The sequence below is a fragment of the Macaca nemestrina genome, chromosome 14, assembly GCF_043159975.1.
Source record: "Macaca nemestrina isolate mMacNem1 chromosome 14, mMacNem.hap1, whole genome shotgun sequence".
Classification (NCBI taxonomy): Eukaryota; Metazoa; Chordata; class Mammalia; order Primates; family Cercopithecidae; genus Macaca; species Macaca nemestrina.
In genome coordinates, this window is record NC_092138.1 from 22,910,943 (window position 1) to 22,932,942 (window position 22,000).

Genomic DNA, 22,000 nt, shown 5'->3' on the forward strand with positions numbered 1-22,000 from the left:
CATTAGGTATTTCTCCTAATGCTACGCTTCCCCCAGCCCCCAACCCCCGACAGAGCCCAGTGTGTGATGTTCCCAGCCCTGTGTCCAAGTGATCTCACGGTTCAATTCCCACCTCTGAATGAGAACATGTGGTGTTTGGTTTTCTATCTTTGTGATAGTTTGCTGAGAATGATGGTTTCCGGCTTCATCCAAGTCCCTGTAAAGGACATGAACTCATCCTTTTTTATGGCTGCATAGTATTCCATTGTGTATATGTGCCATATTTTCTTAAGCAAGTGTATCATTGATGTACATCTGGGTTGGTTCCAAGTCCTTCCTATTGTGAATAGTGCCACAATAAACATAAGTGTGCATGTGTCTTTATAGTAGCATGATTTATAATCCTTTGGGTATATACCCAGTAATGGGATCACTGGGTCAAATGGTATTTCTAGTTCTAGATCCTTGAGGAATTGCCACACTGTCTTTCACAATGGTTGAACTAGTTTACCCTCCCACCAACAGTGTAAAAGCATTCCTATTTCTCCACATCCTCTCCAGCATCTGCTGTTTCCTGACTTTTTAACAATCGCCATTCTAACTGGTGTGAGATGGTATCTCATTGTGGTTTTGATTTGTATTTATCTGATGACCAGTGATGATGAGCATTTTTTCACGTGTCTTGGCTGCATAGATGTCTTCTTTTGAGAAGTATCTGTTCATATCCATTGCCCACTTTTTGACGGGGTTGTTTTTTTCTTGTAAATTTGTTTGAGTTCTTTGTAGATCTGGATATTAGCCCTTTGTCAGATGGGTAGATTGCAAAATTTTCTCCCATTCTGTAGGTTGCCTGTTCACTCTGATGGTAGTTTCTTTTGCCGTGCAGAAGCTCTTTAGTTTAGTTAGATCCCATTTATCTATTTTGGCTTTTGTTGCCATTGCTTTTGGTGTTTTAGTCATGAAGTCCTTGCCCATGCCTATGTCCTGAATGGTATTGCCTAGGTTTTCTTCTATGGTTTTTATGGTTTCAGGTCTAACATTTAAGTCTTTAAACCATCTTGAATTAATTTTTGTGTAAGGTGTAAGGAAGGGATCCAGTTTCAGCATTCTACACATGGCTAGCCTATTTTCCCAGCACCATTTATTAAATAGGGAATCCTTTCCCCATTTCTTGTTTTTGTCAGGTTTGTCAAAGATCAGATGGTTGTAGATGTGTAGTGTTATTTCTGAGGCTTCTGTTCTGTTCCATTGGTCTATATCTCTGTTTTGGTACCAGTACCATGCTGTTTTGGTTACTGTAACTGCAGAATAGTTTGAAGTCAGGTAGCATGATGCCTCCAGCTTTTTTCTTTTTGCTTAGGATTGTCTTGGCAATGCAGTCTCTGTTTTGGTTCCACATGAACTTTAAAGTAGTTTTTTCCAATTTTGTGAAGAAAGTCATTGGTAGCTTGATGGGGATAGCAATGAATCTATAAATTATCTTGGGCAGTACGGCCATTTTTACTATAATGATTCTTCCTATCAATGAGCATGGAATGTTCTTCCATTTGTGTCTTCTTTTATTTCATTGAGCAGTGGTTTGTAGTTCTCCTTGAAGAGGTCCTTCACATCCCTGTAAGTTGCATTCCTAGGTATTTTTTTCTCTTTGTAGCAATTGTGAATGGGAATTCACATATGACTTGGCTCTCTGTCTGTTATTGGTGTATAGGAATGCTAGTGACTTTTGCACATTGATTTTGTATCCTGAGACTTTGCTGAAGTTGCTTATCAGCTTAAGGAGATTTTGGGCTGAGACGATGGGGTTTTCTAAACATACAATCATGTCATCTACTAACAGGGACAATTTGATTTCCTCATTTCCTAATTGAATACCCTTTATTTCTTTCTCTTGCCTGATTGCCCTGGCCAGAACTTCCAACACTATGTTGAATAGGAGTGGTGAGAGAGGGCATCCTTGTCTTGTGCAGGTTTTCAAAGGGAATGCTTCCAGTTTTTGCCTATTCAGTATGATATTGGCTGTGGGTCTGTCATAAATAGCCCTTATTATGTTGAGATACGTTCCATCAATACCTAGTTTATTGAGTGTTTTTAGCATGAAGGGCTGTTGAATTTTGTTGAAGGCCTTTTCTGCATCTATTGAGATAATCATGTGGTTTTTGTCGTTGGTTCTGTTTATGTGATGGATTACGTTTATTTATTTGTGTGTGTTGAACCAGCCTTGCATCCCAGGGATGAAGCTGACTTTGAGACAGTCTCACTCTGTGGCCAGGCTGGAGTTTGGTGGCATGATCTCGGCTCACTGCAACCTCTGCCTACTGGGTTCAAGCAATTCTCCCGCCTCAGCCTCCCAAGTAACTGGAACTACAGGCGCGCGCTACCGTGCCCAGTTAATCTTTGCATTTTTGGTAGAGACGGGGTTTCAGGATGGTCTCTATCTCCTGGCCTAGTGATACACCAGCCTTGGCCTCCCAAAGTGCTGGAATTAGAGGTGTGAGCCACCACGCCCAGCCAACTATCTCAGTCCTTAAAATATATTGTTACATTAGCCATTCTCTACAGACTCAGTAAGCTCTCATTATTTCTTTATTTCTAACTAGCTTGCACTCACTTGGTGATGACTGGACAATTCTTTGGCTCCCACACACTACAAAAAATACAAATAAAAACAAACCCAGGTTCAAATTACAGTTCATCCGCTCAGTAGCTATGACTTCAATCAAGCCATTTAAAGTCTTGGTTTTCTCTTTTTAAGATGGGGGATATCAACAGTATTTAGAATGGATATAGGGTAGAATAAGGATAAAGTTCAAATATTTTAATGTGGCCTCCAAGGCTTTCTCTGATCTGGCTTCTGTGTACCTCTCTATCCTTATTTCCCATCAGAACTGGGTCATATAGTCACTTCTCCCTGCAAGGGAGGCTGGGAAGATGTCATGAGAGTTTCAGACCAATTGTGATTCTGCCTTGGGATGTTGCCACTGAACAATATCAAGGATCTTTTAGTGAGGAAATAGGAAAGCCACTGAAGATGCCTACCACAGCCTTTTTCTGCATACCTTCCCTGGCCATGATTGTATCAAGTTTGGGTTGCTGTGATTTGTGTTATTAACACATTAGGAGGGTTTTGTTTTGTCTTATTAGGATAAAAATAGAGTGTCGATATGATTATTAAACTTCACTTCTAAGAATTTCCGAGATGCCCTCTTCTCCCCCTCCCTGCTACAGAGGCATGGCCCTGCTGATTGAGAATCATCAGTTTTCTCCCCATTTCAGCATATGAAGGTCAGAGAAAATATCTTTATCTTGCAAAAAAAAAAAAAAAAAAAAGCATTAAAAAGGAAAACATTCCAGTAATTTTGGGAAGAAATAAGTATATTTTTGCTCACTTGTATCAGTGAGAAATAAATAGGAATTTGAAATAAGAATACCAGTGCTTCATTTCTGCATGCACTGATCATATTACAGTTACTCTTTATTACAGGAGTTACTGGTGGTACTGTTATCTATTTAGAAAGATACAATACATATTTGACAAGGAGCAAATCTGCTGAAGTCTTCACTTTCTGTGCATAAATAACCCCAGTTCCTTTAAGATGAGTTTGCTGTAGGAAGGCTTCATCGTGTTTAGTATTAAACATGAGTTTGATTTCAAAGGTTTGGAAGACACACAGACCATTACACTAAAGGATGAGATTCAAGCCAATAGTTTAAGTATATGCTTGTGATATATGACAGTCACAAAATGTTGAGGTATTAGTCCAACACTCTATATCTCAATATTGAAATTGAAACTAAAGCTGTCCACAATCCTGACATCATACAAGCATGCACACATACATTTTTCATTTTAGACAAAGAATGGCAGAAAAGTAGCCTGCTAGAATACATCATCTCTCCTTCCCTATTTTAAGGGAGCAAATCAAGGAGCCTGGAAAGGCAAGAGTTGTGTCAGGGCAAAATGAAGCTTTCTGTTCCGCACCTTTGGAGCCTAGTCAAGGATGCAAGCCAGCTCATGAGGTTATCCATGGGGTAAGGAAAGTGGTGAGGTCCTGGAGCTCCATGCCACCATCTGGCCGTGTTGACCTGTGGTTTGTGACTCTAGCTGTCCTTTCAATATGCCATCAATGGTGGGGAGTTCAGAAAAAGCAGGTTGAGTGCAGTGCTCTTGCCTGTAATCCCAGTACTTTGGGAGGCCAAGGCAGGTGGATCACCTGAGGCCAGGAGTTCAAGAACAGCCTGTCCAATATGGTGAAACTCCATCTCTACTAAATATACAAAAATTAGCCAGGCCTGATGACGTGCACCTGTAGTCCCAGCTACTCAGGAGGCTGAAACAAGAGAATTGCTTGAACTGGGGAGGCGGAGGTTGCAGTGAACCGAGATTGTCACTGCACTCCAACCTGGGCAACAGAGTGAGATACCGTCTCAAAAAATAAAAAGAAAGAAAGAAAAAAAAAAAAAAGATTATGGTAGAAGTGAGCTATGTGACTTTTTAGGCCAGATCATAAAAGGTGATACAGCTGAAAAGATATGCAAAAGGCAGAAAAGGCATTACTCTCCTGTGCACACACAGAAATAGATGAAAATTGCAATAGCAGCTTTTGGGCTCTAATCAGGGTAGCATGACATGCAGATAAGAGAACATCAAAAGCAAAACTTCTTACCACAGTGAGCATATCTGATTCTTGCTCACGAGCCCAGAAATGCAAAAGTAGAGACATAGTAATATGTTCCTGGAAAAGTTCGGTTGTCTTCTTCAAGATCAGAAATAAAGACTAGGCTGGGTGTGCAGGAAGCTGAGATGAGAGAATTGCTTGAGCCCAGGAGGTCGAGGCTGCAGTGAGCCGTGCTTGCGCCACTGCACTCCAGCCTGGGTGACAGAGCAAGACTCTGTCTCAAAAATGAAAAAAAAAAAAAGATAAAGAAATAGAGACTAGGCTGGTTGTGGTGGCTCGTACCTGTAATTCCAGGGTTTGGGAGGCTGGGGTGGGAGGATCACTTGAGGCTAGGAGTTTGAGACTAGCCTGGCAATATAGTGAGACCCCATCCCTACAAAACAATTAAAAATTAGCCACCCATGCTGCCTCGTGTCTGTAGTCCTAGCTACATGGGAGGCTGAGGCAGGAGGATCACTGGAGCCCAGGAATTTGAGGCTGCAGTGAGGTACAATTGCACCATTGCACTCCAGCCTAGGTGACAGTGACCTTGTCTCTGAAAAAAAAAATGAGAAACTAAAACTCATACAAAGAAGTCCTATTGACTCTTCCTGTCAAGCTCGCACAAGCAGATTCCTGGAACTTCCTGCATATAGCAGTGTTTTCCCAACCTTAGCATGTGTCAGAATCACTTGGAGAGCTTGTTAAAACGTAGATTGCTAGTCCCCAATGCCAGAGTTTCTGATTCAGTATGTTCGGGATAGGGCCCTAAAATTTGCATTTCTAGCATGTTTCTAGGTGATGCTGATATGAATTCCGGCTCTATAGTGGACAAATAGCAGCTTCCAGGCCCTGAAGGGCCCACACTGAATTGTTATTTGGATACTAAAAGCCTGAAATTATCAGTATTATCAGCCCCTAAAATATTGCAGAATCGCTCTTATACCAGTTATTGATTTTACTGACATTTAGTTCCAAATTCTCCCCTTTTGCCTCATCTGTGAAAATGAATCCGGGCCCTTTAAATATTTTTCTTTTGCCAAGCGGCATAATGTTGAGCATTGTCAGTAGAAGGCACTAGAGAGACACTGCAGGAGGGAAAGGTTTTGACTTTTGTTTCCTGTGTGCTGGCTTGCCAGGTGACTGCAGCAAGCATGACTTCCCCAGTTTTCAGTTCCTGCAGTGCAGGGCAGAGAGCAGCACCCCAGGGCCAGCCGCTGCAGTGGAGCCCCTATAGAGAAACACCTCCCCATAAGCAGCCTGTCCATGGCACCCCAGAGGGCAGATTTCCCCAAAATTCCAGAGAATAGATTTCCAGCAAATTATGCCAACATGGCACCAGAGCTACTTTCTTTAGTGCCCTCTCTAACAAGGTCTGGCTCTCCTTCCTACCAAGGCTCTTCTTTAGGTGGCTGTTACTTTTTTTTTGGAGACAGAGTCTTCACTCTGTCACCCGGGCTGGAGTGCAGTAGCACAATCTTCACTCACTGCAATCTCCGCCTCCCAGGTTCAAGCGATTCTCCTGCCTCAGCGATTCTCCTCCTCCCAAGTAGCTGGGATTACAGACATGCGCCACCACACCCGGCTAATTTTGGTATGTTTAGTAGAGACAAGGTTTCACCATGTTGACTAGGCTGGTCTTGAACTCCTGACCTCGGGTAATCCACCCGCCTCAACCTCCCAAAGTGCTAGGATTACAGGCATGAGCCACTGCACCCGGCCAGCTGTTCTTTTATCTCTTCTTAGAGTTCCCTCTTTACTTCTTACTAGCCAATCCTTTGTTTATATTTTATATAATATTTAATTATATTTATTTATTAAATTGTTTATGTGTATCTATATATTGTATTTTTGTTATATATTTTCTACAGCCCTTTTTAAAGCATGAATGTTTTATATTTTATCTATTTAAGTAGATTTAAATAAATCTACTTAAAATATATTTTACACATATATATATAATTTATTATCTGTTTATTATTAAATTTATATAAAGACTTTATATTTTTAAAAATAATTACATTTATTTTATAGAAAGATTTTATATACTTCTTTTTGTTGTTGTTTGGTTTTTTGACACAGAGTCTCCCTCTTGTCACTCAGGCTGGAGTGTGTTGGCACAATCTCAGCTCACTGCAACCTCTACCTCTCGGGCTCAAGTGATTCTCATGTCTCAGCCCCCTGAGTAGCTGGGATTACAGGTGTGCACCACCACACATGACTAATTTTTGTGTTTTAAGTAGAGACGGGGTTTTGCCATGTTGGCCAGGCTGGCCTCAAACTCCTGACCTCAAGTGATCCACCCACCTCGGCCTCCCAAAGTGCTGGGATTACCGGCCTATGAGCCACCATACCTGGCCTATATAATTCTTTATATTAAACTTCCAGTTCACATTATTATTGACTGGCTTTTCTCTCCTGATTGGACCCAGACTAATACACCTATTTGGTGAATTATCCAACTGAATTATAGAAGATGGATTTGGGCAACTGTATGGCTGTCCTTTCCTTTAAAAAAATTAAAATAAATAAAATAAAAAAACTTTTGCCACCTTTTACTTCTCAGATTCAATGCACATACCATTTGCTCGTAGAATAAAAACGTTTTTGCCAGTCACAAGTGCCACAGACTACAGTCCTGAAATTTTACCTTACCATACTTGTTCTACATCAGTCAACGGGTTTCCTAAGGATACGCTGGATACCCTCAATTTGAGGGTACAGTTTCTCAGGCAGAAAGAGAGGCTTGGTTTTTTTGAGTCCAGGATTTCAAGATAATTTTAAAATATGGCTTGCTTTTTAGACATGATCTACCATCTGTTTGTCTGAAGGTTATATTGAAGGACTTTCTTAAAACCTCAAAGTTACTATGATGGAATAATCTAACAAAAATAATTTCCAACAGTGCTACGGCCACTGTAGTGCACTTCACAGACTCAAGTCTAATAATGTGCTTATCTTATTGAATGGAAATTTGGCCTTCTACCTAGTGGCCTGTAAATTTACAATAATAACTAATATTTACTCAGCACCTATCATGGACTAGGTACTGTGTCGAATGCTGTAGGAAAATTTTCTAAAACTTGGGGTCTGGCGTGGTGGCTTACGCCTGTAATCCCAGCACTTTGGGAGGCCAAGGCAGGCAGATCACTTGAGGTGAGGAGTTCAAGACAAGCCTGGCCGACAGGAGAAACCCCATCTCTACTAAAAATACAAAAAAAGAAAATTAGCTGGGTGTGGTGGTGGGCACCTGTAATCCCAGGTACTCAGAAGGCTGAGGCAGGAGAATCTCTTGAACCCAGGAGGCAGAGGTTGCAGTGAGCTGAGATGGTGCCACGGTACTTCAGCCTGGGTGACAGCGCAAGACTCCATCACAAAAAAAAAAAAAAAATTCTAAAACTTGGAAATAAGCAAAAGAGGTCCTTTCAGGGTTATCTGAGCATTGTCTAACCAACTCACCCAATGGTTATCAAATTCTTCCTAAGTGTATACCTTTCACTTGGAGTTTTCTCTTAATTAGCATATTTTAAATCTCATAAAGGTAGATATTAACTTGCAGAAGCTGACAGCCTGGGTTTCTCAACCTCAGTACTGTTGGCTGGATAGTTCTTCTGTGGGAGGCTGTCCTGTGCATCAAAGGATGTTTACTACCATCCTTGTTCTCTACCAACTACTACCACTAGATGCTAGTAGCACTCACCTCCCCCAACTCCAACACAGTTGTGACAATCAAAAATACCTTCAAACATTGCCAAGTGTTCCCTGGAGGGCAAAATCATCTCCACTTGAGAACTGCTGATTGTGATACAAATTAAATTTGTCCACTAGAGATGCAAATGATTTTTTTGGTAGAAAATATCATTCTAAAAGTTACTGTTTTATTGCTCTATACCTTAACCAGTTTTATATCAAATTAACGATCTTATTCAAACACTCTTCTTTCCGCCACCACGGATACTTTGCTGTCTCCAATTATCTTTGAACAAGATTTACCATCTTGCCAGGTTAAATGAATGAATCTTTGAGTCATGTTCTCTTTATATTGGTATGAGAGTCATATTTTCAACTTTTGAAAAGTATACTTTGACAATACTTTACTTACATTATTTAACCATTATAACAACCATATAAACATGAGGCTTTGAGTGGTAAAGTAACTACCCAAAGTCTCATGGCTTACAAGTTTTAGAGCCAGATTTGGAACCCAAGTTTGCATGGCCCAAATAGTGAGTTCTTAACCACCCTGCTATACTGTATTATGAAGCTAGCCCCAAAACTCTATGACCCAGCCTGCGACTATCATGCATGTAGCTTGCAATTACACCTCTGTCATCTTGGCTGCCCACACTATATTCTATGAAGAGGCTTCATAGTTCAGAATCCAAGAACCAATCAGAGAAGCCCTTTAACTTTGGAACATGCTGTGCTCACTTAATTGTATTATCACAGGAGGCTGATTGAGGAGTACCTGGAATCTGTAGCTAGTCAATTCAAGACATGAGTTGCTGCTTTCTCCAGGCAAAAGAGAGACCCAGCAGGAACTCTGCAGAGGCTCATTTATTCTGATACTGACTTTTTTGTCCCTCTTCCTATTTTACAAAAGGTGGATGGATAGAGTAGTGTAAAGCACAAAGGCATCAAAGATTGATGATATCAGTACTTAAAGATATTTCGTTTAGGTCTATGCTGATCTTCATGTCTTCTCTATCTAAGTTTTTTTTTTTTTTTTTTTTTTTTTTTTTGAGACAGTGTCACTCTGTTGCCCAGGCTGGAGTGCAATGGCCCAATCTCAGCTCACTGCAACCTCTGACTCCTGGGTTCAAGCGATTCTTGTGCCTAAGTAGCTGGGACTACAGGCTTATGCCACCACTCCCGGCTAATTTTTGTGTTTTTAGTAGAGATGGGGTTTTGCCATGTTGGCCAGGCTGGTCTTGAAGTCCCGGCCTCGAGTGATCTACCCGCCTCAGCCTCCCAAAGTTCTAGGATTACAGGCGTAAGCCACCACACCCGGCCTGTGAATGCTTATTAGACTTTCTACTTAAACAGCCATTTACCTGAGTCTTGAAGTTCTGAGGAGGTAACTCAGATTATACTTCAAGTAGCTGTATCTCAAGTTATACCTCAAATAGCTATAACCTGTACAGTGCTTATCACATACCATTCTAAGCACCCTACATAGATCTCATTTAATACTCATAAAATTCTATTAGGATTGTGCCACTGCACTCCAGCCTGAGTGACAGAGCGAGACTCCATCTCAAAACAAAACAAAACAAATAAAACAAAAACTCTATTAGGAGATACTGTTATTTTTCAGATGAGGAAAATGAGGCACAAAGATGTTAAGTAACTTGACCAAGGCCACATAAGTATTGGCAGAGCCAAATTCAAATTTGACTTCAGAGTCCATGCTCTTAACCACTGGACTCTACTGGTGGAAGTGATTGTCTACCAGATTGGCAGGAGTACAATGAGAGGGTCAGAAGAAGAAGATTTTGTTGTGAGTGAAAGCCAACTATGGGGTTGGTGGTGTGGGTAGTAAGAAGAATTTACCAAGACAGTTGTAGATAAAGAAAGGTAAATGTATTAGAGAAAGTATGAAAGTATGTTGCAAGGAAGTAATGGGCAAGTCAGCAAGAGAGGAGCTGACTGCAAGGAGACAAAGACTTGCTGGGGATATTATAGGACAGCGCTTGTGCTGGAGAGAGCTACGTGCAGTACTGGTAATGCCAAGGCTGCAGTGAGCTAACTTGCATTTTTCTATCATCCCAGGGTCTGGTGATAGCTGGGCACAGGAAGATTGTGAGTTATTTGCATAGGAGGGCTATGTGTCCTGGACTGCGAAGAAAGGCAGACTCAGAGCTTATCTGCTTTTTCTTTTTGCTTTCCTCTGCTCCCACTAGCTTGACTCCTTTTCCCTAATTAGGGCTCCGCAGACTTCACTGAGGATATGACTGGCTGAGTGTTTGGGAGTCCCAGATAGGTGGAGCATGTAAGATGACGGCTCTTCCAGACCTCTATTTTTATGTGGTCCTTACTGTCCTGCAGAGGTGCTGCAAGGTTCAGAAGAGAAGGTCCCCTGTTCTCGCCTATGATCACCCTGATAATACTAGATTTAGGACGTGTTGTTCAGCTGGTCTACAGCTGCTAGAAATAGCAGATTCATTTGGTGGGAAAGTTGACATCTATACTGGATAATCTCAGGTATTATTATTATTAATCCTTTTTTTTTTTTGAGTTGGAGTTTCACTCTGTTGCCCAGGCTGGAGTGAAGTGGTGTGATCTCAGCTCACTGCAACCTCCACCTCCCAGGCTCAAGAGATTTTTGTGCCTCAGCCTCCCGAGTAGCTGGGGACTACAGGTACTCGCCACCACCCCCAGCTAATTTTGTATTTTTAGTAGGGATGGGGTTTCACCATGTTGGCCAGGCTGGTCTCAAACTCCTAACCTAAACTGATTCACCCACCTTGGCCTCCCAAAATGCTGGCATTACAGGTGTCAGCCACTATGCCCAGCTATTACTATTATTGCTTTTAGTAAGCCACAAACCATGTGAAGAAGTAATGTTTACTTCTTGCAGTTGGAAACTTTGACTCAAATCACATTTAAGCATATTTGTAAGGTAAAAGAGTGATTAAAAAGCTTGAGACATTAGTAATAGAGATGACATATGCTGCCTGAAAATGATTTATTTCACCCAAATACGTATAGGAATACAAAGTGCTTTCCACCGTTCATGCCACCTATTCTACTATATCCATGAAAGGTAGGGCAACCCTGAGAAGTGTTACCACACTTGACAACAAAGGAAAATGAAGCACCAACATGTTATTTGAGGCCACTGAAGTAGTCAGTGTTAGAGCTAGACTTGTTGGGTTTATTTCAGTATAAACTGTGAACTACTTATCCTTTCCAATCCAATATACTTCCTTCTCTCTCTTTTTTTTCTTTCCAATAGACTTGCAATAAAGCAGTCCCCAAAACAAAAGGAAAAAAAATTGTTTAGGGCATAATAAGTGTGGACCTGTCTGGAGGCCAAAGCAATTCCATCTTCAATGCCTAATCCACCACGTTGGCTTCTGATTAACCCCAGGTCTGAGAAGGCCTCTAAGATTTTCAGTTTATCTACTGTCCCTATGTAAGACCAGGTACGTACTATAAATCCTGCCCTTAGATCGAACAATCTTGGTGTTATCATACTTCAATTGTACTACATGTCCCTTCTGAACCACTCTTTCCCTAGGGAATATGAGCTGTGGATCTGAAGGGTAATTGCCCAGGGATCCACCATCTTGTTTTGCCACAGCCCAAGACACAGACAAGGCTTCTGTTCCTAAGTCCTTATTAAATACTTTTTTCTTTTTTCTTTTTTTTTTTTTTTTTTTGAGATGAATTTTGCTCTTGTTGCCCAGGCTGGAGTGCAATGATGCGATCTCGGCTCACTGCAACCTCTGCCTCTGGGTTCAAGCAATTCTACTGCCTCAGCCTCCTGAGTAGCTGGGATTACAGGCTCCCCCCACCACGCCCAGCTAATTTTCTGTATTTTCAGTTGAAACGAGGTTTCACCATGTTGACCAGGCTGGCCTTGAACTCCTGACCTCAGGTGATCCACCCACCTCAGCCTCCCAAAGTGCTGGGATTACAGGCGTGAGCCATGGCGCCCGGCCTAGATGTTTTTTTTCTAAGAAACGAAATTCGTCAGGCTATTCCTTTGGCCTCTCAGCTTCCTTGGACTTTGGCGGCAAACTTGCATAGACGTGCCCACCATGGAACGGTCTACGTTTTTAGGGTCCTCTGTCTTTTGGGGAGTCCTTTGCTGCCAGAAGAGGAAGAGGAAGTCAGGGATGGAGCGTAAGGGAAGTGACAGCAATGACTGGTCATGCTGAAAAATGAAGCAGCTGAGTTGAAAGCACATGGGACTGGGAAAGCTGGGTTCTCAGTCTGACTCTGATGCTTGGCCATGAGCATGTCATTTAACCTCCCCAAGCCTAAGGAAGCTGAGCCTCCCTCAAAATTAAAATTATTCATTTCTACCTCTTGGTATTTTATTTAAAGAGTTCATGAATATAAAGCATCTAGCCAAGTGTCTGGTACCTGGTGGGTGTTCACTATTATTAGCTCCATCTTTCAATCCCAACTCTCCTCATTCCATCCTACAAACCTAAGATTTGTTCTTAAATTCAAATAACAAGTTATGAAATCACCTGAGAAACTCTAAAGGATTCTGAAAATATTAAAGATGTTAAAGATTAAAAGACAGAGCTAAGCCTATCACCATGGCTAAAGGCAGTCATCCATAACCCTTGGAGTTTTAAAAATTATTATTCTTTCCTCTTCAAGGCTTCCCTTGATATTCATTTTAATTATTTAATAATTTTCACCTTATTAAAAAACAAATGGGTATAGTGGAACATGTGGTATATTTTCTTTTAGTACCTAAAGCTCCATATAAGGGTGGCCCTCAGCCTTTGCAACATTAGATCATCCAACCTATGCATACCACCCACCTTTTCCTATGCAAGGACTCCTGAATCCCAGCTGTAAAATTGGATCGAGCTGCTCTGCCTTGCTCTCTTGGATTGCTTGCTCTGGGAAAAACCAGCCAACCCATTGTGAGAATACTCAAGCTATTCTGTGCAAAAACCCATATGGCAAAACAGCAGGACCACCTGCCAACAGCCAGCACCAGCTTGCCAGCCATGTGACAGGCACCATCTCAAAAGTAGGTCCTCCAACGCCAGTCAAGCCTTCAGATGACTGAAGCTCAGCTGACACCTTGATTTCAACTTTGTGAGAGACCCAGAGGTAGAATCGCCAGCTAAGTCACTCCCAAACTCCTTCTGTACTGCTCTTAGAACTTTCCGAAAGTCCTATATTATTTCACAAAGTGATGGAAAAGAGAGCAGGGGAAAAAAAAGCATATCCCATTGCATCAAATTCTAATCAACTATATAGGCTTAGAGGAAAGAGAGAGAGAGTAAGAAAGAGAGACAGATAGAGGGGCGGGGAGCATTGGAGAGAATATGAACGCATACCTAGCAGGTACATGAGATGAGAAGTGAATTTACAAGACAAACCATCGGCTCCCCCAAATGCACATATAGTATGAACATCCCACTGTGCTAAATGTGGTTTGACTCTTGAGAGAATGTGATGCCTAATTGCAAGTCAGTTACTTTATCTGGCACTCAACTGAAGAAACAGTGGTCTGTTCCAGCATGACAGTAAAAAATGATTGTGCTAATTTATTGGATGTGGCAGAGAAGCCCTCACAATTTCCATCGGCCCTTTCTTCTTTAGCAATAGAAACCCTAGGCCGGGCGCGGTGGCTCAAGCCTGTAATCCCAGCACTTTGGGAGGCCGAGACGGGCGGATCACGAGGTCAGGAGATCGAGACCATCCTGGCTAACACGGTGAAACCCCGTCTCTACTAAAAAATACAAAAAACTAGCTGGGCGAGGTGGCGGGCGCCTGTAGTCCCAGCTACTCGGGAGGCTGAGGCAGGAGAATGGCGTAAACCCGGGAGGCGGAGCTTGCAGTGATCTGAGATCTGGCCACTGCACCCCAGCCTGGGCGACAAAGCGAGACTCTGTCTCAACAACAACAAAAAAAAATAGAAACCCTAGTTTTCAGATTAGAACATTGTCACCCTGCAAAAAGAAATTTCAGTATTTCTCTATGTGTTTGGAAAAGAGTATAATGTAATAATAAAATGCAGAACTTTGGTGTCCATCATTTAGAACAGAATCAAATCTAGCTGTGTGATTTCAAGAAGCTAAGTCTTGAGACTTAGTCACCTTGTCTGTAAAACAGAGATAATGACAAACTTGCTTTATAAAGTTGCTTTGAAGATTAAACTTTTTAACCTACGCTTTACATTTATCACAGTAATCTGGCACAGGACACATGGCCTTTATATATTAGTTATTATTATCTAAAGATGTAAACAAAAAGTCTAAAGTTTGTAGCAGTGGAACGCTAAGGGTAAGACATTCAAGTACAGCTGTTGGCTTATAGTTCTTCGGATATTGAGCTAATGTGTGCTCCAGTAATCCAGTAATCAATAGTTTTGAAATTGTGAGCTGGTACTCAGCTTTCTTTTTTCATTGTAGACTTTACTTCTTTGCTCATTCTTACATTCTCTACATTCTATCCACCAAATCATCTAATCACTCTAGTTTCCTAAAATGAAGAATCTGTCCTTCTGATTTAGTGCCCGGAGAAGGGAAACTAGGAAAGAAAGATGAATATCTTTGTCTGAGTGCCAATGCCAGCCCTCTCCCAGTCTAGAGACATCTTTACCTGATGGACTTTTCATCTTTCATTTTTCTCTCTCTTTTCTTCCTTCTGCCTATATATAATTGATATCCCTATCAAATAGTTTAATTACTAAAATTAGGTAGATATATGTGTGGGGGGGGGTGGGCAGGCTGTCACTCTGTCGTCCAGGCTGGAGTGCAGTGGTGTGATCTCACCTCTCTGCAACCTCCAGCTACCAGGTTCAAGCGATTCTCCTGCCTCAGCCTCCCTAGTAGCCGGGATTACAGATAAGCACCGCCACGCCTGGCTAATTTTTGTATTTTTAGTAGAGATGGGATTTCACCAAGTTGACCAAACTGGTCTTGAACTCCTGACCTCAAGTGATCTACTCACCTCAGCCTCCCAAAGTGCTGGGATTACAGGTGTGAACCACTGCACTCGACCTAGATAGATACACTGTTTTTTTTGTTGTTTTTTTGTTTTTTTTTGAGACAAGAGTCTTGCTCTGTTGCCAGGCTGGAGTGCAGTAGCACGATCTCAGCACACTGCAACCTCCTCCTCCTGGGTTCAAGTGTCTTTTCTTCGAAAATATTATCTGGATTTTTGCTTTAATCTCTTCCCTTTGCTATTATTGTCTAGCCTAAACCTTTATCGTGCCATTTCAGGATTCTTTAAACAATTTTCTCATCTACTGATGACAGTTAATCCCCTGGCTCTTGTCTAATGAATCATTCTATAATACTACTTTCATCATAGGATTCTAGTGCTTTAGAATCTAAAAAACAATCTCCATTGCTTAGTGATTTATCCAAACTTTTGGTCTAACTTGTAAAGTTCCTAATAGTTTTATACCACCTGAATTATTGAATATGATTTCTCCTGCTTCTTCACATGGTTTATAATCAGACAGGTCTTTGCTTTCCTTTCCTCCTTGCTCATATTGTTATTCTTCCACTACACCAAAGATGGTTGTATTTTGCTGTGCAGAATCAGTTTTACCTTTTGGTAATATTTCTCAGAATTTTGGGGGGAACCGTCAGACCCTTACTTAGAGTCCATAAATTTGGAAATGGCTGACTCCGCAGCCAGCTCTAGGGTAGCATGTGACCCAAACCTGGCCAATCAGAGCACCTCAGCCCTTGGTTATAGCACTTGAGTCAGTGAAGGGCACAAGATCCAACTTGGTCCAATTTGGCCCTACCTAGAGCTTCTGTTAGAATTTTTAGAAAAGAACAGTGTTTGGGAAAGCCAAGAAATAGCAAGGGACAAGTTCCTGATGATGATATAATTTGAGCCTCTAGATCTACCTATGCCTGATCTTTTTAGTTACAAACAATAAATCCTTTTGCCTTTTGGCTTAAACCAACTTGAACTGGTTTGCAAGGAGTACTCCTACCTCTTTGCTTCTTTGAGTTAAGTTCACTCTTCGAGATCTAGCTGTCACGCCACTTTCAAACTGTTCTTTCCTTTCTTTAATTCCCATTACATCCTGCTTAACCCATACTGTTTTAACACTAAATTGTCTCAACTGTTTAACATTTTCCAGTTTTGCTTTCCCAATGGGCCATAAGTTTACTGAGGGCTTGGACCATGAATTACATTTCTCTTAGTTCTCAACACTTAAGAATGTTTCATACTTGAGATGCAGATTGATAAATTCTTAAGATAAGTTATCAGCAGTAAGAATCTCAAAAACAAATTAAAACTGGGCAAATTATTGCTAATCAGGACCTAGATAATTAGGTAATTCTGTTCCATCTTCCTGATTTCAAAAGAAACACATCAGAAGCGAAGGGAAAAATGGTATCTATTGGGCCTTTGGTGGGGCCCAGTAACAACGGCTTGTTTTAAAATGTAGATGTTATTATTTAGGTATGGTGAGGCCAGCAGACAATGAGATGACTGCCACTGAAGAGATGGCTTGTGACTCACAGTTCCCAAGAGGGAGGGGGCACAACACGCCACACAGGGCCACACGGGGAAGCACCAGTGTTGGTCAGGAGGCAGAAGAAGCAAGAGGAAACCACGGGCATGAGCCTTTATCATCGTTTCTACAGGACAGAGAAAGGGAGGGGAGGGCAAGGGAGGACAGGGAAGGGGAGGGGAGGGCAAGGGAGGAGAGGGAAGGGAAGAGGAAGGGAGGGAAGAGGAAGGAAAGGGAGGGAAGAGGAGGGAAAGGGAGGGGAGGCCGGGCGCGGTGGCTCAAGCCTGTAATCCCAGCACTTTGGGAGGCTGAGGTGGGCGGATCACAAGGTCAGGAGATCGAGACCACAGTGAAACCCCGTCTCTACTAAAAATACAAAAAATTAGCCGGGCGCGGTGGCGGGCACCTGTAGTCCCAGCTACTCAGGAGGCTGAGGCAGGAGAATGGCGTGAACCCAGGAGGCAGAGCTTGCAGTGAGCCGAGATCGCGCCACTGCACTCCAGCCTGGGCAACAGCGTGAGACTCCGTCTCAAAAAAAAAAAAAAAAAAAAAAAAGAAAGGGAGGGGAAGGGAGGGGAGGGGAAGGGAGGGGCAAGGCAAGGAAGGAGCAAGGCAAGAAAAAAGGCAAGGCAAGGCAGATGTAGGATTGGTTAGTTTTAATAATTTCAGCTGTCTCTGGGGTGTAGGGACTATCCTGAGTTGCATGGTACCTGGCCCTAGGTTGATTAGGGCAGGGGAATGTTGGCTTGTATATAAAAGTTCGATAAAGGAGGTGGTTGGGAGATATGAGTTCTGCACTGTTCAGTTTGCAAATGAAAGGCACAGAGGAGTTGTTGACTATCTCTAGGAACTAGCTAGTCCTGGGAGAGTCAATCTCTCCCTGGACAGTGAGGCTGCAGATGCCAGGATATCAAGAATACCGAATGTAAGAAGGTATCTTTATACACTCCCTTCTTTCCCACTGGGCTCAGAAGAGATTAAACAATAAGACAAAGAACAAACTGATGGTGGCCAAAATGTCTGCTTAATCATAGGCAATAAAGCTAAGCTGGAAGAAATATGTTAATGTGAGAGTAAAAGGAGCCTCCTAACTCTATCCAGAAATAGTCAGACTTACATCATGATAGGCAGCACTAAATGAGGACAAGTAGGAAGAATTTTATGGAATGAGTAACAGAGAAGAAATTGCGCTTGATGTAAGCAAATGTAATCCTAGGAGGAAAAAATAAGGTCAGGGGCTGAGCCAAGCAAGCCCAGTTTATTCTTTCCAGATGTACCAATCAGACGATTTGCTCTACCTTTCCCAAACAGGATGAGTAAAGAATAGAAGACAAGGACAGTTGCTTGATTGAACTCCCTTTCTGTGGATAGAAACCTCAAACATGAGAAAGAAACATCACTACCCCCCAACACACACACACCAGGAAACATTGACTTTTCTAGAGATTTTAGGAAGATAAAATTCTGACACGTTCCTAGTTATGGTTCCAGCTTCAACGTTTTACATTTTAAATCCAGAGTTTTAGCTAATTGACGTTCAGAAGAGAAATGATTCAACCCACATAGGGGTCCATAGGTGGGTTCCTACACTATAAAATTTAGGGTGAACTTTCAGACTCTCTGGTATGTGGGAAATATCCTGCTGTGGCTGTTGGTTTTATACTTTCCCTATTTAGACTTTTTTGAAAGAGCCAGGGGAAGGGCCAATAGGCCCAGACACTGGGGAACTATCATCTGGCAGATATGTTAGTAATGAATGACCCAGACATGATGTTTGAGGCCTAGAAAGGCCTCAAGGTGGTATGGGAAAACAGGAGAAAGTCATTTACAGTAGCATTCATGTTTACTGTCAACATTTATTCATCTGTGTTAGGGTCAGCAAATTATGTCCTATTGGCCAAATTCAACCAGTCACCTGTTTTGTTTTGTTTTTTAAGTTCTATTAGCCGGGCACTATGACTCATGCCTGTAATTCCAGCACTTTGGGAGGCAAAGGCGAGCAGATCACTTGAGTCCAGGAGTTCAAGACCAGCCTTGGCAACCTGGCAAAACCCCGTCTTTATAAAAAATATGCAAAATTAGCTGGGCATGGTGGTGTATGCCTGTGGTCCCTGCTACTCACGAGGTTGAGTGGGAGGATTGCCTGGGCCTGGGAGGTTGAGGCTGCAGTAAGCCAGTATCATGCCATTGTACTCCAGCCTGGGTAACACAGTGAGACCCTATCAAAAAAAAAAAAAAAAAAGTTTTGTTGAAACGCAGTCATATCACTCCTTTTTGTGTTCTCTGTGGTTGTCTGCATGCTATAACAGCAGAGTTGAGTAGTTGTAAGAGGTCTCATGGCCTGCAAAATTGAAAATGTTTATGCACTGATTCTCTGTAGAACAGTGGTCACCAAGTTTTTGGCATCAGGGACTCGTTTCATGAAAGACAATTTTTCCCACAGACCCCGGGTTGCAGGGGGATGGTTTTGGGATGATTCAAGTGCATTACATTTATTGTGCACTTTATTTCTATTATTATTACATTGTAATATATAATGAAATAATTATACGGCTCACCATAATTTAGAATCAATGGGACTCCTGAGCTTGTTTTCCTGCAACTAGACGGCCCCATCTGGGGGTGATGGGAGACAGTGGCAGATCATCAGGAATTAGATTCTCATAACGAGCACACAACTTAGATCCCTCGCATGCGCAGTACACAATAGGGTCCATGCTCCTATGAGAATGTAATGCCAAAGCTGATCTGAGAGGAGGTGGAGCTCAGGAGGCAATGTGAACGATGAGAAGTGGCTGTAAATTCAGATGAAGCTTCACTTGCTTGCCTACCACTCACCTCCTGTGTGGCCTGTTTCCTAACAGGTCACCGAATGATATTGGTCCATGGCCCAGGGGTTGGGGACCCCTGCTATAGAAGTTTGTCAGTGCCTGCTCTATACATGTTCATTGTATGTTTACAGGTTGCCCTCACTGTGCAAGGCACAGTGCTATGACCAAGGACAACCTATGCCTTAAATGAGTTCACATTCTACTGGGGAACCAGATATTTTAGCAGTGTGAGAAACTTAGTAACTGAGAAGTGACTCTTTGGGGGATGATTAAGGTAAGGGGTTGAGAGGGAAGTCATGGGATTGACTGGAAAGATGGCCCGTGGCCCACATGAGAAGGACATTATATGTTATGTCAGGGAACTTAAGACTCTGCCCAATAAACAGTGGAACACCATGGAGGGATTTGAATCAGAAGAGTAACATAATCAATTCACATTGGACAAAAAAGTTATTTATTGAAAAAACAATAATCTGGAGTCACTCTATATCTAGTGGCACTGGAGGAAAGTCTGGAGGCTGGCAGATTAGTTAAAAAGTGTTGGCCCAATGACTGGACTATACCAAGCCCTGAACCAAATAATTTTTATGCAATGTATTGATTAGCAAGTAAAGCACACACCAGCATTTCATTGGGCATAGAGCATAGAACACAAAAAAGTAAACCAGGCCGGGCGCTGGGGCTCAAGCCTGTAATCCCAGCACTTTGGGAGGCCGAGACTGGCAGATCACAAGGTCAAGAGATCGAGACCATCCTGGCTAACAAGGTGAAACCCCGTCTCTACTAAAAAAAATACAAAAAAACTAGCCGGGTGAGGTGGCGGACGCCTGTAGTCCCAGCTACTCGGGAGGCTGAGGCAGGAGAATGGCGTAAACCCGGGAGGTGGAGCTTGCAGTGAGCTGAGATCGTGTCACTGCACTGCAGCCTGGGTGACAGAGCGAGACTCTGTCTCCAAAAAAAAAAAAAACAAACAAAAAAAAGGAAACCAAAGCCAAACATTAATTAAATATACATATTTAGTTAATTATGCTTATAGTGTGGGTATATATTAAATCAGAGAGAATTCATTCCTTGAAGAAGATTTAGTTGGGTTTTTTTTCTGTTTAAACACGAAGATAAAGTTATTTTCACTTGTCTTCTTAGAAGCAAACTCTCCCATCTCTACCCCACTGTTCGCTTTTCTTCTTTCATGTTTTAATTTTTTATTAAAGACAGGGTTTCTCTCTGTTGCCCAGGTTGGAGTACAGTGGTACAATCATAGCTCACTGCACCCTTGAACTCTTGGGCTCAGGTAATCCTCCTGCCTCAAGCCTCCCGAGTAGTTAGGGCTAATTTTTCAATGTCTTGCATGTTGCCCAGGCTGGTCTCAAACTGTTGACCCCAAGCAATCCTCCCACCTCAGACTTCCAAAGTGCTAGGATTACAGGTGTGAGACACTGTGCCCAACCCACCCTTCTTCTTGATAAGAGATGAGAGAGATTTGATTGGATTAGGTATCAGGTATCATGTGTTTCAGAACCATGAAGATGATATTTAGTCTAAGCCAGATAAGGTAATTCTATATTTTTTGTTTATTATTTAGAATATGATACACTTCTGGGAAATCTGCTGGGGGCCTTTCAAGAAAAGTATCCCTACAGAAGAAGAGACATATGGAGGAGGAAACACACCTTCTTCTTTGCTGGATTTGCTGTATCTGGGTGTGATGCCTGGAACTGTGGCAACCATGTTTTGATCATGGGAGACTAAACTAACATGCTAAAAATACCAGAGCAAAAGCCTGAGAAAAACTGGGTCCTTGATGGTACTGATGACCCAGCCTAGGGTTATTACAGCTTGAAACTTCATTTTATTTTACATAGTAAATGTCTATATTGTTTAAGCTGGTTTTAGTTGGGTATTCTGTTCATATTGTTTAGAGCATCCTGACATAGGTTCTCAGAGAAAACAATACATATGAGGGTTCTTTTTTGTTTGTTTGTTTTTGACAAAGTCTCACTCTATTGGCCAAGTTGTAGTGCAGTGGTGCAATCTTGGCTCACTGCAACCTCCACTCCAGGGTTCAAGCGATTCTCCTGCCTCAGCCTCCCAAGTGGCTGGGATTACAGGCCAGCACCACCATGCCTGGCTAATTTTTGTATTTTTAGTAGAGACAATGTTTCACTGTGTTGGCCAGGCTGGTCTTGAACTTCTGACCTCAGGTGATATGCCTGCCTTGGCCTTCCAAAGTGCTGGGATTACAGGCATGAGCCACCATGCCTGGCCATATATGAGGTTTTAATCTATCAGTAAAAGGACTGAGATGTATATGTTCTGCTGGAGCAGTGCTTTTCAAAACTTTAACGTGTCTG

At 42.1% G+C, this 22,000-nt stretch overlaps 1 long non-coding RNA gene across 1 annotated transcript; it reads left to right on the top strand.

Moving 5' to 3' along the window:
* The first annotated feature begins 9,383 nt into the window (after positions 1-9,383).
* LOC139358105 (uncharacterized) lies at positions 9,384-21,531 on the top strand. The gene is made up of 2 exons (XR_011612444.1): positions 9,384-11,782; positions 19,781-21,531. It is a non-coding gene; the product is annotated as an uncharacterized lncRNA (long non-coding RNA).
* The last annotated feature ends 469 nt before the right edge of the window (positions 21,532-22,000 follow it).